At 37.2% G+C, this 20262-nt stretch overlaps 1 long non-coding RNA gene across 1 annotated transcript in view; it reads right to left on the minus strand.

Moving 5' to 3' along the window:
• Positions 1 to 1322: 1322 nt before the first annotated feature.
• LOC122789002 overlaps positions 1323 to 20262 on the minus strand; it is a 1379952-nt gene continuing 1361012 nt past the window's right edge. Inside the window, exon 3 of the long non-coding RNA XR_006362761.1 lies at positions 1323 to 1396. This is a non-coding gene — a long non-coding RNA (uncharacterized LOC122789002). The remainder of the gene's footprint in view (positions 1397 to 20262) is intronic.

Below are 20262 nucleotides of genomic sequence, written 5' to 3' on the forward strand. Positions count from 1 at the left end.
GATCCCCCTTGTCAATATGATTTTTTTAATTTTTCATTTCGGTAGTAGGTTTGTATATGTGTGTGTCTTTGTGTGTATGTATATATAAATATATATATGTATATATATATATGTATATATATATATATATATATATATATATATATATATATATATTTTTTTTTTCTTTTATAGTTGTTTTTAACATGACTGGATCAAAATGAAATTGAGATTGAGGGGAGGGTCAGTTTGTAATAGAAGGCTTGGAGTTTTAATTATTTAATTAATTGTTTAATTTGAAGTGTTATACATAAGGTTGTCTTGTAATTTGCTTCAGTCTGATGAAATCCATTGAAACTAGGGATGAAAGCACTTAATAATTTTTACTCTTTCATTAATAAAAGTATTAAGAGTTTTTCAGCTTGACAGTCTTTGTTTTCCATTTTATGTTGTTGGTTCATGCAGTAGTAGTCTGTTTGGTCTAGTAAAAATGTAAAGTCTTCTTTTACACAAATACACTAAAAGTACTTTAAAACACTTGCCAGCCCTAAAAGTAAAAAGAAAAACATGATTTTTCCCCCTAAAAGGAACTTATCTGCCCAGCAAAGCAACAGATTACGCAGACAGTAGATCCCAAAAAACCTCACAGGAGTGCACTGTTCTATGATAATAATGTTCTAGAGGACTTGGCACCCAAATATGTATTTTAGTCAGCTCAGCTTAAGCTGCTTCACAGTTTGGGTGTATGGTAAGTTGCCTGAAGCTTTATAAGGTGGTCAGAAGGATCTGATCCACATATCTAAGATTACTGCAGCAGTGATCAATGAACATCACTTTTCAGTCAGCAGCCAAGGTTCAGGTTCTGCATCAACAAACAGCATTTCAACAACTAAAACAATATCAAAGACTCACATAAGGTACTCACATAACCTTTAGAAGCTATCCCCTGAAAAAGCCATACATTTCTCAAAAGTATAGAAGAAACCAAATCCTTTTAACAATGTGGCAAAGCGTTTCAAGAAAAGAATTCAGGCAAACCTAAGAAAATCAAGTAATGTAAACTGCAGCATTTAGGAAACTTCACAGGGTGACACTTCTATTACTTCTGAAATCTGATGAAACCATCCCTACAAATCAGTAGGAGGCAACAGATTAATCTACCTGTCCAGGGTCTGACATTCACGTGGCCTGCTGCCTTGAAGCACAGACACATTTCAAGCATCGGTACTATATATATGCATAGAGAGAGTGAGAAAGAGAGGGAGATTTATTGTGTTTACAGTGTTACAGGGTCAACCAACTGAGTTTTCATCCTTCACTATACATCACAAAAATTGCATTACCTCATCATGATTTTCCTTTAACCAGTCCTTGATTGTTTTCAGAGCAGTGTCAGCAGCTGGGTCATTTGGGAAACCTAAGGGAAGAAACAAGTGAAATATCAACTGAATAAGTTGTCTGAGTGCAAATAATTGGCCAAGTAAATAGGTAAAAAGAAGTAAAGTACAAAGACATAGGATGCAAAATTCATGAATACATAGGGTTAAAAATTATTTTATTATTACAGCAGTTTCGTCAGGAATAACAGACTTATAAAATATAAACTGATAGCTGATAAAACGGAAATGCAAGATGTTTACCTGAGCCATTTTTATGCCCTGTAACTGTAAAGTCTACCCAAATTCAGCTTAGATTAATAGTGTGAATGCTTCATTTCAGCACTTAAGAGCAATGAATCATTACAGAAATATAATGTTACTTACCACAGCTCTTCGGTTTTCAGAAACACAAAGACTTAATTCATTGATCTTCAAGTGGAAAGCACTACAGCCCCCATGGGAGGTTTCAACAGTTAATACTCACATTTGGGCTGCAGTGATTCTTACATTTATGTACACCTAGAAGTGGAATGGATAACACTTCACTGGCACCCACCTGCTGTGACACACTGTGACCAAGAAAGAGAAGAAAATGAAGATAAACTATCAACAATTCTTAACAAAATGCTCACTTGGTAACTAGTCCAAAGACAGTCTCAGCAGGTAGCAGAATTATCTTTGGTGGGGAAGACTGTGGGTTCTATTCCCACACCAGGTAGTTGGATTCATTCTCTGACACTGCAGTGAAGCATAGGGAGTGCTGTCTTTCTTAGTATGCTGTCCTTTGGATGAGACATTAAATAAAGGCATCATCTGCCCAAACTGGTTCAGGTGGAAGTAAAAGATCTCTTGGCACTTATTGAAAATAATGTGGAATGTTTCCCAGTACCCTGGCCAAATTTCCCCATGTTAATATAAGTACTACCTCAATCTCTTGAAAACAGACTGGAAGCCTAGTGGGACTAACTTGGTCAACAGCAAATAAATAAAATAAACATATGTGAATGACCCACTGGGAAGTCGTATTTTCAATGGATTCTGTGGTAGAATAACTTCAGAAAAGAGCAAATGTACAATTACAGAACAAACGAGCAAGTGCAGATATAACGCAATAACACAAAAACAGAAAACGCATATTATAATATACCAATATATATGCAGATAGATGTATATAGGTCCGTGTGTGTGTGTGTGTGTGTGTGTATATATATATATATATATATATATATATATATATAAAATGAACTAATTAGAAATATCAATTTCTGATAAAAACAAAAATGCATCAAAATAAACCACAAAGAATTGTGGTATTGTTACTATCACAATAACCAAATAAAGCATGTGAAATACTGAATGCACGCAGCAGATACAGAGTAGGATAACCAACAATGTGAAATAAACAGAAACGTGTCTTGGCTGCGGCAAAGCGCATTATTAGCTTTAATGCCTGGATACTAAGTTAGCAAATAACAACAAAATTAGGAAGCCATCAAACCAGGATACTACATTTACAAGACCATTTTACCATTTTACTCCATCTGTGTTTTTTAGTTATATTTTCAAATTTCTTGGAGCTAAACCAGGGATTATTTGCATCTCTTTCTGTTAAGTTATGTACCAGGGCAACACTGTGCTTGTAATTACAAAATTTACTTTTGGATTTTATGACAGCAACCTGTTTGCAGAAAGATGACCTAAGTTTCTGAGCACACTGTCTTCATGATACAACTTTACACAAGGAAGGGCAAAAAACTGTATGATAATTAATTGGTGAGTGAGCTTTAACATTCATAGGCTAAGCAGGATCAGACAGTAATGTGTTCTTTCCTGATGCCTGGGAAAGAATCTGGATATCTCACTGCATGCCTTTCTAGCTTGTGTTTGCTGAGTATTCATAGCCCAGTAAAGTGTCAGAAGGAACGGTTGTAAGTATGAATATGAAGGAGCAACCCGAGCTTTATCATTAAGAAAAGCCTTTGCCCTTTATAAATTACCAAGTTTCTAACTAGCCTGAACAAAACAAGTAATCGTTACAAGAAGAACATATTTTAAATGATTATCAAAAATACAACAAACTACTTTAGTTGATGTGAGTTAAGAACGCATTGCAGGGATACTAAAGCTTTGGCTCGATGGGAAGAGAGACAGGTCCACTAAGAGGAGGGCTATGGGTACTGATGCAATCAGCTTTGCTTGAATTAATGTGCAAACCAAATCCCTAAGTTCAGACTGGGGAAAGGGAAAGCAGGCGTGCCATTTAGTGCTAATGTAGTCAGGTATGTCAGCTGTGGAGTAATTAGCATACTGCACAGTCTTTGAAGTGAAGGGGTTCAAAATAGAGCCATGAGGCTCCCTGACATTCATAAGGCAGGTGGGAGACAGCTTGCTGTCCTTTGGTCAGAGAGACAAAAAACATTTGGTATCCTCTTAGCAACACTGAGAGTTAGGTCATACCTGAGAACTCTGAAGAGATGAGAGAGAATCACTACAACAGACTTGTTGAATGAGCAAAGGAAAATTGCAGCAACATAAGTATGTATATATATGTATTTATATAGACATACACACACACACACACATATATATATATATATATATATATATATATATATATATATATATATACACACACACACACACACACACACACACACACACACACACACACACACAAATAGTTGTATAATAATATAGACACACAATCTGGGAAATGAACAGAAGTACAAGCTGCATGAGAGTGACAAGCGACGGCAGTAATGAGTGTGCACAGTTGTATATAGGACTGGTTATTCAGGTCCAGACAGTTTTGGAATTGCTTTGTCTACTTCTCATTGGTAGCCTGTCACCCACATGACAAAGGTCTCTTGCTATGCACATGTGTACTGCAAACAACCAGTACACATACTCACATGCATGCATATGGTGTGTGTGTGCATTTAGAACCACAAGTAATGCCACACTTGAATTCCCCATGGCTTTCATCCTTGCAGAGTAGGACTGCCATCACCCTAGCTGGCCAGAGACAGTAGAGCTGTGCAAAAACTGTACCATAACTCTAAATGTCCTTCTCTTCGCTGTTGCAGTTTTCTTTATGCACAGGATCTCCTGCCAAGGATAGCTCAACAACCGGTCAGTATACTAAAGCCTTGAGGTCTTATATGTGCTGTACGAGAAACATATCCTTCTTACATAAGGTGTAGGGCATAAAGGCGACATACAGCCCCAAATGGGGGGGGGGGGCATAACAGTTAAAGTCTTTATCTCACAAATATAAGATACAGGGTTTGATTCTGACTTCTGGTTATAGTGTAGACTTGTAACAGTCTGCAGACTGATATTCTAAGGAGACTGGGGCTTGGTAGAATGATTAAGGTGTCTGAGTCACAGACACAAGGTACAGTGTTTGATTCTTACCTTTGGAAAGGCTATTGGTTAGGCTTAAAATGGCCTATTAAGAAAGCTGGCCTAGTAGTTTGCTATAAATTTATAAAACCATGAATCTAAAGAAAAGGGAAAATGAAAATTTTAAAGGGAGTGGGGGTTTGTATAATGCTTAACCTCACAGACACAAGGTTTGATTCTCACCTCTGAAAGGGGAATTGGCAAGGTTTAAAATGGCTCACTAGGACAGCTAGCCTAGTACTTATCTATGAAAGGTAAGATTAAATTTCAGGGGGGAGTGACAATAGTCAACGTGTTCACCTCTCAGACACTAGGTACAGAGTTTGATTATCACCATTAGGAAATTAGCTCGGCTTAAAATGGCACAGAAGGGCAGTTCCCTGGCACAACAGAGCTCACTACAACAACTGGAGAAGTACAGTTATAATTTCTCAGCAAACTTTGACAGCCTCACAGCAGCATATAATTAAAGTAATAAGAAGGGTCCACAATCCAGAGCTATTCTGTCTGCAATAAACAAAATCAAGATCATTCATTCTGCAATGATGTAATAATTTTCACTGTAAACATTCTCGAACTGCATACAAGAAATAATCACAACTACCTCCAAAAGTGTGACAGCAACATACACATGGAGATTCAGGACATATGGCAGGTAATAAATTCAAAAAAAAGAAAGAGGGATGACAAACAAAAACAGGACCTTCCAGCATTTTCTACATATTTTCAATAGTTTAAGAACTGCATATAGTTAAACTAGACAAATCAATGCTCATGAGGAAAAATGAACAAATCAAAATTTCCAGATGTACCACTAACTACAGGGTGGCAAAGTGGGACATTGAGTAGCATTGTTACCTCACAGCAAGTGGTTCTCCAGTTTGAGTATCTCCTGGAGTGTCTTCTGTGCAGTCTCTGCATTTGTGTGGGTTTTCTCCAAGTCCTAAAGACATGGAGCAGGCAAAGCGGCAAATCTAAATTGCCCTTAGGTGACTGTTGTGTGGACTGTTTCATGTGGAGGAAAGGCTTGGCAATCTGCTCCCATTCCCTGCTTCCCTAGTGCATAGCATTGAGAGTAATGGCTGATCATGGGGTCACTGAAGGAGCCATATGACACTTATAAACATGGATAGCTCGACAGCTTACTATAATACCAACCAAAGAACAATTATAACAACAATACCCAAGAGGAAGGAACAGACAACCATTATGACTACAGACAGAAAGATAACCATACTATCAATTACAGACTGGATACATGCCATGGTCATGTCCACAAAAAGAGCAGTGACCAACATGTCCTAAGAAAGTTGACCGACATGAATGACCACAGTGCAATGGGCTACCAGATGGGCAATTGGCATGAGAAATGACTATAAAGGACTTCCCAGATGCATGACCTGTATAAATGCACTGATAACAAATAACACTATAGGCACTTGAGTTCCAAAAAAGGATTCTACCAGGACTACTGCTTTGCTAGACCAAATGAAAGAGGCCATTGATCTATGAGACAGCCCGCAACTAAAATTTACCTCTTCTACAAAGTTTTTGTCATAAGCTTATATAAAGGCATGCCAAGCTGCAGCTGATGTTGGCGAATGAGATATACTGGACTCAAAGGTATACTAAGGCTAATTCAGTATGGTGTATTTAAGCATTATTAACAAATGTTGAATGAATAACATGCTCAAATGTAAGACAACACTGTTTCAAGATGATGTTTAGAGGGGATCTTTTTATTATTTATGAATAATAGTAAACTTAGTGCTTTTACTCTATGAAGGTTTCTTATAACTGCCTACACATATATGCATAACTATGGTACGTTTTATAGTCTTAGAACTTTAGATAATGCATGCATACCTCTTAGCTGAAATGTGAAGCATCCAATAGTATAGCTAAGAGTTCTTCCTTTGAAGAAAATAGAACCAATAGCATGCTTAGGTACTGTTGTTGTAACACTATGTGGTAGAGAGACACAGTGTGCTGCTACTTAGTAAACAATTTCACTACTTCAGTGCTATAAATAAGGTTGGGAACAGTATACTGTAGTTCTGTAGCCCGGCACTCGTGCACATGCACTAAAGTAGTAATGTGCACAAGCACATGTTTCTGTACATGCTGAGCAAAAATAGCAACACACACTGATCTGGCATGTATCTTTATTCAAGTCCAAGCTGTACAAATGCAGCCTAGGTAAGACTTAGCAGCTGCTATCAATGCACAAGTAATTATGATCATAGAAGCCTGTTGCCACAAAGAAAAACAGAATGTCATTAGTACAGTCAGGGACAGGTTACCACATTTGGTGAACAACTCCTGACATGACAAGCTACATGCAGCAAATAAAACAATATAAATACAGCAGCGTCATCTCTGAAACCATACTTCTCAGCTTCATACTATCCTTGATTTTATATTAATTCACTAAGAAGTACAGTCAGTCAGTATCGCCAGACACTAAGTGTTTCATGTCTCACATTGTTCTGAAAATGCATGTTAATGCAAAACCTGTTGTTCTATTAAATACTTAAGTTATTTAGACTAATATTTAAAAACTGACCCTGATTTTGGGCCTCTGCCCACATTATTTGTGACTCTGGCCAGGATTCTTGATTAAAGAAGTTGAGAGGTATGCTTGCAACAGAAACTTCAACTTAAGAAATAATGCATGTGCAGCAGAAAAAAAGCACTGATGATATCACTGCCAAATACAGCTTTTGAGAAGGCTAGAAAACAAATTGTAGCAGGTGATCAAGATTTAAAAGGCACAATCAACATAGGAAATTATAGTACCGGACTAGCTATCACATAACAACTCAGTAGGGGACAAATGGATGCTGCTATTTGTAGAACTGCTATATGATATGGAAGACCATTGACTAGCCTAGTTCAATTTCTGAGTTGCCATAGATCATTGTCTGGTTAAATGACTTGCTCAAAATCACACTGTAGGGAAATAGAAGCTGTGGGAATCAAACTGTGGACTACAGGAAGCATTTCTTTAACAGCTCATAGCATTACTCCTCTTTTTTAACTGCCAGATGCTCAGCTGTCCGAGCTGCAAGTATCTGTTCTAAAACTATACCAGTTTTGTGATTTTTGTCCTGAGCTTGAATACGGTTCAAAGCTACAGGTGCAAGTATAATACAGGCCTTCCTCATTACTGTAAGGCCAGGTGCATGTCCACTAGTACATGCTGCTGAGGAGTACATGAGCCAAAACATGCCATGTGATTATCAAAAATGACCAGATAACAAAATGTTGCCATTGCAGAACCTTATACTATTGAGGATGGCAATGGCTACTAATCTAAATTGGTACTGCATATTTCTAAAGCATGACAATCAGAATTAAAATCCCAGTTTGCCACCAAATGCACTAAAAATGGACTAGAACCTCTATCCTGCATTACTGTCACTCTACCAATTTTTTTCTCAGAATGTAAGATAAATACCATAACAGACAAATATATATCTTGTTTATAAAACACATCAAAGTGACTTGCTTAAATTATTGTGCCATGACTACATGAATCCAATCATTAGCCATGCCTGTATGTATTTGTGTTTGTATGCATATAGCATATAGCGTTTTCTAAACCATATTTTTGATGTAGGCAGTCTTTAAACTGTGGTAGCATACTTCAGGGTGTTATGTTTAATATGCGATTCAGGTACATAACAAAACTGCAGTGAAGTGCATTTGTCCTGTAACTTCATATGTAAGCACGTAGAGACTGAATACTTGCATTAGCAATGCATATTCATTAGAACAAGTGTCACTGCTCAAACATATCATCTGCTGCCTTCCTGTCGAGTTATCTATTTAACTTTGTTTCTAGCAGTTCACCCATTATCTTGGCCATGTTGGTCATATGAAACAGTTATCTTTTTTGCTATTTCAAGAAGTAAAAAAAAAATACAGCTTTAGGCTCTTTCTACTACCTTAATGTCACTTTAAAACATGTGTACAATCCCTGTCACCATAGGACCAGAGACAAAGCACAAAGCAGCTTCGGCCTAAGGCTCTCCTTTGGAGCAAGACAGGGGCTTGATGCAGCCCCATTTCTTGCTCAATGAGAGCAGCGGGTCTTCTCACAGCCTCCGAAAAGTGGTCTGAATGTAGTTTGTCCTATCTTAGACATATTTTTACTCCTGGGCAGTTAAACAAAGACTTTTCACATGACCTGTCAATGAAAACAGACACATAAGTCAAAATACAAACAACTTCACAAAAAAAAAAAAAAAATGATGTTCCAAAACAAAAGACTAGCACACCTTAAAAGCTCTGCAGAAATACAAAAACAAATAGGACTATTAGACTTTCTTTATTAAGCCCTTGTTGCCATTTGAACCCAGGTCTGCAAAACATGAAAAGGATTATGGTTGTTCCAGAGCTGCACATTCAGACGGACGTGCACATTTTGTATGATGCATACAATATACTGCTCTAGGGAAATGCACAGATGAGTTACTCTAATATTAAGAATTTCAGGCTTCAAGAAAAGATAAAATCAGCCTCACAGCAGAGGCAAATGCTCTAATATTCTATTACATATTTGTTTGTTTTTTAATTAAACTAAAATAATTTCAAAGGAATAGTACACAAAGATATTGTTTAAAATAAACTTTTACTTGAAGCCAATTTCAGTAACTAATTTTGTTTCACATTCATGGAAGGTTAGTAGTTTGTTAATTTAAAATACATTTCCCTTCTTTAAAGCTTCTTTAGCAGCTGTAAAATTGTTTTAATAAAACCTCCTGCTTATTTTCCATACCTCTGTGGTAATTAGCATTAATGCACTGTGATGAAGTCGATGCCTTTTAAGTAAGTTATTCTGCGGAGCTGTGACTAATGTCATTAATGTGGTGTAGCTGGTACCCCTCCTTTCATGTCTAGGCCAATATGCAGTTACTTTACACTGACAAAACCTAACAAGAAAGTACAGAAGATCTCGTTATATGCTATTTTAGCCTCTGTGCACTGAAATAAGTAAAGCTTTTTCTCGTAGAAACTAATGGCTCCAATACTGAATGATCTTGCACTCAAATTATTTTCTTTTTAAGAGGTGTTAAATAAAATGCAAACGTGTGGATGTTAACATGGTAGCAGTCTATTTCTGATATTATTTTAACTAAGTAAATCCAAAACAAAGGTATACTTACAGAAATTAAGCAATGCCATAAAAACCTGATGTGTCACTAGAAGAAATTAATAAAATCTGCTTAAGGCACTGTCTGATGCATCTCTCTCTCTCACAAACAATCAGGCTTACTGCAGCCCCTGAAATATCCTCTTAACAATGACTTCTGATGATACATTCAATTAACCTTTCTTTAGAGAAAATGCACTTTCATGTAAATGAAAATTCACCACAGTAGTCAGGAAATCCTTCTACGTCCCACACCTCATCACAAAAGGTTTCTCATCCAGGAAAAAAAGAGGTCATTGTTCCCCTCTCCTCATCACTCATTAGCCCCATTATAGAGTATAACGCCCCTTTTGGTATGTACCTCACAAGACATCTACAACTGGAAAGGCCGCAGAAATACCTCACAAAGAGGATTACCGGCCTCAAACAGATGCCCTATGCAGACCATCTCAAAAAACTCCAGCTTTACTCCGTCGCATATCGCCTACTCAGAGGCGATCTCTGCCTAACATAGAAAGCTATGTCAAACCCAGAGCTGTTGGACATGCTCCACTTAAAGAAATCCCAATCCTTCCAAGCTACACGCTCTAGGGACCTAAACCTTGTCACCACAATAAACAGAACATGCTGGAGGGATAGATTCCTGTCCCAGAGACTTCCCATACTCTGGAACAACCTACCTATCTATGTCAAACAGAGCTCCTCATTAGCACTCTTCAAGAAAAATCTTGATGATTGGATGGGAAATAGGAAATTCACCCCAGGGATCACCTCTGTGGCTCTACTCGACAGGCGCACAGCAAAATAATTTTCTTGGGTGGTGAAAACCAGGGTACCTTTTTGGCTATGCTTATATAGGCCCTAGGGCCAATAGCCTAATACCTACCTATGAACCTATGAATGGACCCAAAACACAGTGTTAAAGAAATGAAGAGATAAAAAAAAATATATATATATTATTCTATATCACAAGTACAAAAGTCACTCTTTAAATTACAGAAGTAAGCAAACATCAGCAGCTTGTTGCAAAAGTTGAAAGTTGCTTTTCTGTGATGAGAAAAATACCTCCTCCATACACCTCAAACAGGGGGTTTCCTACTGTGCCCCTTTTACTAGTGTAATTAATTTAAACATTGTTGTACCCTCGGAAAAGGAAAACATCCGCTGAAGTAACTGTAGTCAAACCAAGTTAGCTCAGAGGATTAAAGCTATAAACATTTAAAAAGCTACTTCCGGTAGTTCGGGTTTTAATTTCCACAGACTCCATTTGTCTACTCTTTAACTTTGAGGAAGTCACTCTACCACTCAGTGCTCTGAGGCAATTTTGAAATAGGGCTGGGCACCCTGATGGTCGCCAGCACTGCATGTTTAGTAACTACCTATGACACCAAGTGCATTTTCACATTTAAGACACTGAAGGTTTTAACTGAAAAAATAGGTCTATACAGCAATCCAATAACCTATTTCTAAACATGTGTATATTTAGCGTTCAGATAACAGACAAAAGAACAGAAAAATCCAGAGTAGTATTGCCTTGCACAATTACGCATTTCTTTCTCCACATAATTGTTTGTCGACCTTTCCCCAATTTACTGCTGATGTTGGACTCCCCCCTTCTCCTCGGTCCTTATCCTTTTGTCCTCCTTGTCTCCCCATATACTGGGTGATAACATAGCATAGCCCCCTCCCTTGAAGGATCTTCCACTGGGAGAAACCCTCAGGCTCAAGGAAGTGAATGACCCTTCCCCCATGCATGAAGAAGCAGAAAGGGACAGGTTGGGGGTTGTCATATGGGAGCTGTGCAAGGTATGCGTTGTGCCCTAATTCCTTTCTGACTCTATTAGACTGGATCCTAGTATCAGGCCCTAGTAAATACTACACCACAGGTAAAATGTCAGACTCTCTCAGTGATCATCGCCTAAGCTATACAACATCTCACACATCCAGTTAAACAGCATATTTATAAAACAACACATAACCTATCCAAGTTTAACCCAGAAATGTTAATTTCTATACTATCATCTAGTAACTGGAACTTCCTAAAAATCCTCCCCCTAGATGATGCTGTAATTGAATTCGATACAAGCCTTCTAAATATCCTAAAAACCCTTGTAACTGCTAGAAGGAAGAGACTGAAACATAATACAATGTTGCTATTCAAAAAGAGTAGAATGCTAATGCAGGATAGAGAAAAAGCTCAAAAAGAATGGCATATATAAAACACCTCAATAACTTGAAAACTTCAGAATGCTTTGCAATCATACTAAAAAGCAAATAAATGAATACAAAAATATACTATAATAACTTTCAGAACAATATTAAAGACAACCCTAAAAATGTTGGACATCCACTAAAGAAATCTTACATCCTGGCCAAAAATTCAACCCAAACCCCTTATCCACTAAATCTCCACTCAAAACTGCAATGCAGTTCACCTATTACTTTATAGATGGAATAGCATCTCTAACCATGGATTCCTCAACATCTAATCCCAACTCTGCCCAACAACCACATATTACCACACTCACTTTCACCCTCAAACCTGTGCCCACATCCTATACAAAACTGCTCTTAAACTTAAACCATACTCTTCTTCAGCTGATGAGCTTCCACATGAGCACCTAAAAATAGCAGCAGATAGCACTGCTTATCCTGTCTCAGTCCTTATAAATAGGTCAGTCTGGGAACCCCACATTCCATCTCTGGAAAAAGTCACACATTATCCATCCACACTAAGAAGAAAATTCAACAGACATTAATCAGTTTAGACATATAGCAATCATCTCCCCTCTCCAAAATACTTGAAAAAAATGTATTCAAAAACAATTGCTAGATTTTCTCCTGCAAGAAGAATTCCTATCCCCTACACAACATGGCTTCCTTCCTTCCCATAGTACCAGCACTGCCTTTCTAACCTATATAGATACTGTCAATAAAGCTAGAGATTATGGCAAACTAATATCTTCCTTATTTCTAGACTTGTTTAAAGCCTTTGACACAGTTTGTCACAACAAACTTCTACTTCAAAGGTCCTCACTAGATCTCTCTCAGCCCAACTTTTTGTGTTCAAAAGCTACCTGTCCAATAGGTATCAGTCAGTAAAATGGCACTCCTTGCTCTCTCTACACTTTTCAGTCACCACCGGTGTACCACAAGGCTCTATGCTTAGGCCCCTCCTTTTTAACATTTTCACCAACACCCTCTATACTTCCACACAACAGGCCTTTCTAATACAATATGCAGATGATTCCACGTCATTTGCACATCTGACAACATGGTACTCCTCCAAACAATTACTCAGGAAGCTTTAACACCCACCAAAACATGGCTTTGTAACTCAAAACACATGCTCAACCCCAAAAAAAGACCAAACTACTAATTTTTTCACAAATCTTTCTCTCATCAAAAAAACTAAATTTAAAATCCCATGTCTTAACAATACAACCATTGAAGTCCCTTCTCATAGTAAACTATTACGGGTGATAGTGGCTGATAATATTACATTCGACCTGCACATACAAAATTGCATTAGAAAAACTCATCCAAAACTAGGGATGCTTTATAGATCCCAATAATTTCTCACCAATACAACTAAAACTACACTTGCCACTACTTATCTCCTCCCTACTCTTCTTTATGGCATTTCCATCCTCACTAAACTCCAGGCTTCACAAAAATTGAAACTTGAACAATGTTGTTCGAATTTATGTTAAACTGCATGCACCATTTTGTTTCCTATTCACTTTAACAACCAACTTCAAATTGAGTAGTCATGTTAGTGAGTTAGGTATATACAACCACAGGGCCTTATCAGATTAATGAAATAGCACTAAATATCTAAACAAACCTGACTATAACCACAACCACAAAACAGTTGCATTTACTGTACAATAAAACAGTATGGGCTCTTGTACTGGGGGCATAAATACTCTGTGTTTATATCATCACAATCACTGATTTTTATATTTTTCAGGTGTGCTTATCTTACATCCCAGATTCAATGCTGCAATGTACATTGACAGAAAAAAAGATGAAATAACCTGCGCAACATCAAATTATGTAACATGAGTGGGATCTAACCCTTTTATCTAAAACTTAGGGTTGTGACGTTTAGGCTGTATTGTTTTGCTTTAAGATCTTCACAAAGCAGATGCCAAGCATTTACAGAAAAAACAAATGCATTTACTTTACAAACCATGTACAAATATGACATGTTTATAGCAAGCATGAAACAACAGATGCTACAAAAAATTGGATTAGAAGTTTGGGATTTTTTTCTCCAGCATTTTAATTATTGCACCAACTACAATTAACTCAACTTAGGTTATAAGTATGATGATGCATTCACTTCATAGGAGTACGATTACAACTCGGGTAAAAGTGTTCTACCTCTTCTCTTGCAATGGCGGTAATCTGATAGGTATCCAGATAGGAGCCCACTTGACATCATAGGTTAAGGAAGAAAAAGATGAGATGTGATACTGGAGTTTTAGTCTTTAAACTATATCTGTCACTTGCAGACAAACCTGTAACGCCCCTCACTTTTCAGCAGAAAGCCATCTCTGAAAGCACGTAGGAATCAAATTACTGGAGAGAAATGAGCTGAGGAGGTACTGCAGTTAACTAATTTCTGGAGCGGTTGCTCAGACAATTCTGACAAAAGGCTCAATTTCACAAAAGATAAAACAGGTGAAGTAATAAGAGTGACATGGACCTATGCTGCTGCAGTGAATGCCTCCTTAGAATACTGAAAAGGGACAGGCGAAAAAAAAATTGTTAAAGTATGTGCTGGGAAGTGTGCTCCAGGATATACAGCATGCATGCATGAGGGGAACCAGCTTTAACCTACTAGTTTAACAAGATTCACAAAAAGCTAGTGACAGGGAAACAAGAAGCTGTCCAACAGCACAACCTAGTAGTACAATATAATCCTAGTTGTGGGAATCCTATTACAACTAGTTTGTCAGTATGTTTTATGAACTGACGTATCTGAAAGAAGGGTGAGGTCTTGGTGCGTTTCACTCCAAACCTTCACTCATACTATACCAGCAACATGGAACTACTTAATGCATATCCTGCCTGCAAAGCAAAATGAAATCAGTGTGTCGTAACACGAGTTCTTACATCATTTTCCACTGAGCATGATTCACTTGTTGTACAAAAGACATAGCTTAATGAGAGTAGCATCAGAAAATGCTTTTGCTTTTCTCCTATTCAAAAGTTAATTCCGTTTTTTCTTAAATTCATTTTGTTGAATGGTTAAGAACCTACTGAGCGAGTGATCCATTTTCATAGTTAATTTGATGAAAAAAACATTCAGACAACGTGAATAACTATCACTTGAGTTTACAAATTGGAACTAAAAAAAAAAAAAACATAACATCAGATGTAAGACAGAACAGAAAAATGGAAACAGACTGAAATGTACAAAAAAACTGTTAACCCAAATGAAACAAGCACAGTGATACAATGACAAGGACGACATGAAGTTAAAAATAAGCAGGACAGACGTCATTACATCTGTTACAGACAGGGATGTCTGCAAAAGAACTAGACAAAATCCATCATTTGACAACAGGAGAATAATATGCTGATAAATTCATCAAAAACGTAGCATATGAGATTTGGGAGAGAGAAGAAAGACTGAGTAATACAGCACATCATGAATAAAAGTGTGGATTCATTTAAGGACCTGGCTTTATAGGTAAATCTAGCTTTCAGTTTTTCTGATCTTATCAATCAACGGGTTAATGATAGCTGTAAAATGTTACGCTATATAAAACGTTTCATAAATTTTAGGAAATTAGAAATGATGAAATCATTATTTGTGAGCTGTATGAGACACACACTGTTTTATACAACAAAGCATTCCTCTTCTTAAACCACTGTCATTAATAAATCCATTCCTTATGTAGCTAAAGCAAGTAAATAGCATAAAACCCTCACACTTTCTCACTGTGTACATATCTTGGATGAACTGCTGGCTGCCTAAAACATGTATTTGTGTACTAACATTTCAATATGGCTTTATACATAAACTGTAAAATAATGCTAAAGGTTCTATATGCATGACATTACCATGCTGTAAGTAGTGTATAATGTACTTAACAAGATGATCAGCTGTTAAACTATGTATAGTTCAGTGTTATGTCATATATTTTGTTGTCACAATCAGTTAGCATGAACTAAGTATGTAATGTACAGCTTTTCTTCCCAGGCATCTGCTGAAAAGGGGCTTTGCCAGTTGATTTGAGTCTAATAAATAAATAACCCTCTAAAGCTTATAAGGAAACTAGCATGAATAAATTGGAAACACTATGGTGGAAATATACCAATGGCATCCATGGATGTAAAACTTTGTTATTATGCAAGCAATAATGCCCAACAGGGTGTGTGTTATTGTGGAAATAACACCTGCCCAGAGGTGTTCTGAGGCCTCTACATCCCTGGAAGGGTGTTATTTCCACAATCACACACACCCTGGAGGGCATTATTGCATGTAGAGAATGGACTGTTTATAAAATTGTTGTTTTACTTTATTACTATATCATTTTTTATATATTTTGATGTAAAATAGTTCCCCCGCCTAATGTTTCAAAGTTGCTGAAGTATATGTAAATGGTGTCGGATGAAGCATTTTACATCCAAAATATATCATTTAAAAAAATCTAAATATTTACCTTATTTTTTGGTCCCTTTTTCCTTAATTATGTGGTTTGTTGCCAGTCACTGGGGACTGAAATCACTAATGATATGCATTTGACTTTCGGACTTTATTTCCTTCAGAAAATTCATGTTAACACAAATCCTGTTATTTAAGCTCATTTGTAATGTTATAAGAACATTTAAAATCTGTTCCTATTTTTGAGCCTTTGTTCCCATTTATTATTTGAGCTAAAAGGTCGAGAGGTAATGCAAACCTCTCTACTGCTGCTGCCACCAGTCCATCGACTCCACTCTCTCTCAAACACACACACACACACACACACACACACACACACACACACACACACACACACTTTTTTTAATTTGCTTTTTTTTATATATTTTACACTTGTGAAACAGCATAAGCACTGCTTAGCAAGTGTAAAATAATGGCAGCCATTAGGTTTTCATTCCGAGCTCCACAGCAGCTTGAAAAACTCCTGTGAAACAGCGGACTCATTCTCCAATCAGCGTGCGATTTACATGTTGCCCATTCTCTAAGAAAGATTAAAATATGTGAACTTGCACAGGGTGTCATATGAATATTAAACAGGATACCTTATTCAGGTGTACGGGGCATTTAGAGACAACTACCTTTGAGAATGTTTGGGGTTATCAAAGAGTAGTAGATAATCATTGGACAAGGAGTGCAGGGTATTATGTAGGAATGAGAGATGTTCTCTGACGTCTGGAATAGACTATTAAATTATATTAAAGCAAGTAAGCATTAGCTTAGATATTTTTAAGAACAACTTGGACATTTAGTCTGGTGATAACTCTTCTGACATACTGTCAGACTACAAGGGTATTACTGCCTGTGACTAAACCATTGTGCATGTAATAATGTGAGTGCATGCATTTATGTATGTACAGCAGCCTGTACAAGAATGTGACTGCCATGCTGGAAGCTTAAAAATCATATTCTAAGTTACTTTTCCCTTTAGACTACTCAGTGATACTAATCACTTTATTGATTAAAGATGACAAGACATTTCACTTGAGAAAGAATAATCTGCAGGCTCCAAGGACCAGAGAGATAAAACTCAACTGTGTCCCAGCTGACCCAGGTACATTTAGTGTCCAAGTACTGTGGGATAAACAAGAGAAGGGCAAAAATGAGAGGCTGAATGTGTCTCATCCATTGGAGCTTACCTGTTGGATGGTCGGGTAGAATGTCTTAAGCCAAGGTAGGCATGCCCTCATGCCCTGTAATGGAGGAACTGAGGGAATGAGAGTACTAGCTCAGCAAGCATCCATGTTGTCAGGTCCTGGCAGTGTAGCCTGCACAGCACCTGCTAGCTAAAAGAAGAAGAAGAATAGGCTATCATGGTAAAACCGAGTCCGCGGGAGATGATGCCCACCTGACTCCTACCTCAGCTGCAGGTTGGCATAATGATGGACCATGATTCTTTGCTAGGGTAGGCCTTAAAAGAATCTGTAGTCAAAAGACCTTTACATTTAAAGGGTTTTACTGCAGTGTGACATGGGACACCTTATGTGCCACTATGCATGTCCCTCCTCCCAGCATTCCTAATATAAACAGGGATCATATGCAGCAGTGCAAAAAGTAAGAGAATGAACTGTAGCAAAACACATTAGCTTATTTACACTTTAAAAAGTAATTTTCACTCACTCAAGTAACAGTTACAGATATTCATGGATTTCTCACTCTAGCTCACTAGAGAAAAAAATCTTTGCAGTGTCACAGGTAAAGAAAATGTACTTCCTTTCAATAAAGAAGTATGGTCCTACTAGTCTCACTCACACATAAACGACTTAACCTGGAGTCTTTCACACTGTTTGCCAGTACACTAACAAAAAGAGCTTCCAGCTATAATCTAAAATAACAAATGACACCTCTTCCCTAATTACACCCAGAAATAGACTACATAGTATCGACCACAGCATTTCAAACCTGTACCCCCCACACATAAACACAAAAGGAGTCATTACTTAAACATTTGCTTTCCTACTTAATCTCACACCCCAATAGGCTATTTTACTAGATCCCTCCACAACAGACAACAATTATTTTTTTTCTCCCTTCTTTCTATTCCCATCCCTGGTCAGTTCCACCTCTCTTTTTCTTTCTCTCCCTTCTACTCCTGCCTTGCTGGTAAATCGTGCACACAATTTATTTCCCAGTAGTCTTAGAACCCCTTCTCTTGATTAATTCTTTCCTACTGTGCATTCATCGGCTCACTCTAAGCTCAATCACGTATAAGCACTCTCTATACACTGTACATTTTGCTGTTCATTCGTAGCACTATTATTACTTGGAGTTAAAGTAATATTTTACCTCTTCTATTCTGTCATAAATGGTTACTGTGATTTATTTTCTTTATGTGAACTGTTGTTTTATTGCTTCCCTCAGTTGTTAAATTACTTCCATCAACTGTTTGCTGCACACTCCTGGGATGAACCTGAAAATTATCCATATATTCTACCCCCCCCCCCCCAGTTAAATAGAAAATAAAGTAAATACTGAAGATATTTGCTGATAACTAGAAATCTTTCAAGAAGAAGAAGAAGAAGAACTGAAACACACCTTTTAATTGTTTTCAGGTACACACAATGTTCTAAGACTTACTGTAAAACAATAGAAGTTCATTTTTGCATGTTGTATCTTAACTGATACCAGTAATATAACGTTATGCAGTGCACAGAAGTCCAAATGTACAAAAACAATTTGAAGAAAATGGATTTTCTGAGCAAATAGTCAAAAAAGCCTAAACTGAATGGACCACCAGTGTGATAGGGGGACTACTGCAAGACAGAATTGGTACAAATAATCCACACGAAGCATGCCTTTCAACTGTCTAGAGTTTTGCAGAATGGCTAGATTTTTGGCTCCTATTTTTGGTATGTTCCTCATACAATTTGTGGTTTGTTGGCAAATACTGAGGATTTAAGTCACTAAATAATGACATAGACTTAATTTTAAGACTTCATATCCATGAGAAAATGCATGCTAGCAAAAAAGCTGTTATTCTAACAACTTTATAATAGGCCTTTGTCTCCCATTATTTTAGGCTTTGTTCAGATTTCTTGTGCTGAGTGTTTGAGAGGTATAACATGAAGTTACAGTGCAGAAATGAAAAAGGTACAGCTTTCTGTAAGGGGAAGTAAGGGTGAAAATCCCCACAGATCGTTTTTTTTTTTTTTTTTTATTAAGAACTCAATTCAACCAGATAACCTTTAGATCAGGGTTGTCAAACTCATTTACCCCAACGGGCTGCATTTCATCAGAGTATACTGTAGGCAGGCCAGGTAATTATCAGATCGAGACCACGTATTAATGGAGTAATCTAATAATAATAATAATAATAATGATGATAATAAAAATGGCAATAGTAATAATAATAATAATAATAATAATAATAATAATAATAATAAAAGGTCAATTTAGCCAAGAAAATCAAGCTGTTTATCTTAATTCCTGGTACTACTGCTCCCAGAAACTTGGCACCTCTTGGCCTGCACAAGTATATCGTCGTTTGGCACTAAGGATTAAGCAGTGATTACCTTCAAAGTTGACTTGAGATGTTCATCAGTAAGTTCAGACCTGAGTCAAGACTTGTTCAAGTTCATCACAGAAAAAGAGGTGTTCCCAGATACAGGTACTGCCAAACAGTG

The sequence above is a fragment of the Protopterus annectens genome, chromosome 1.part2, assembly GCF_019279795.1.
Source record: "Protopterus annectens isolate FY-2018-M chromosome 1.part2, PAN1.0, whole genome shotgun sequence".
Classification (NCBI taxonomy): domain Eukaryota; kingdom Metazoa; phylum Chordata; order Ceratodontiformes; family Protopteridae; genus Protopterus; species Protopterus annectens.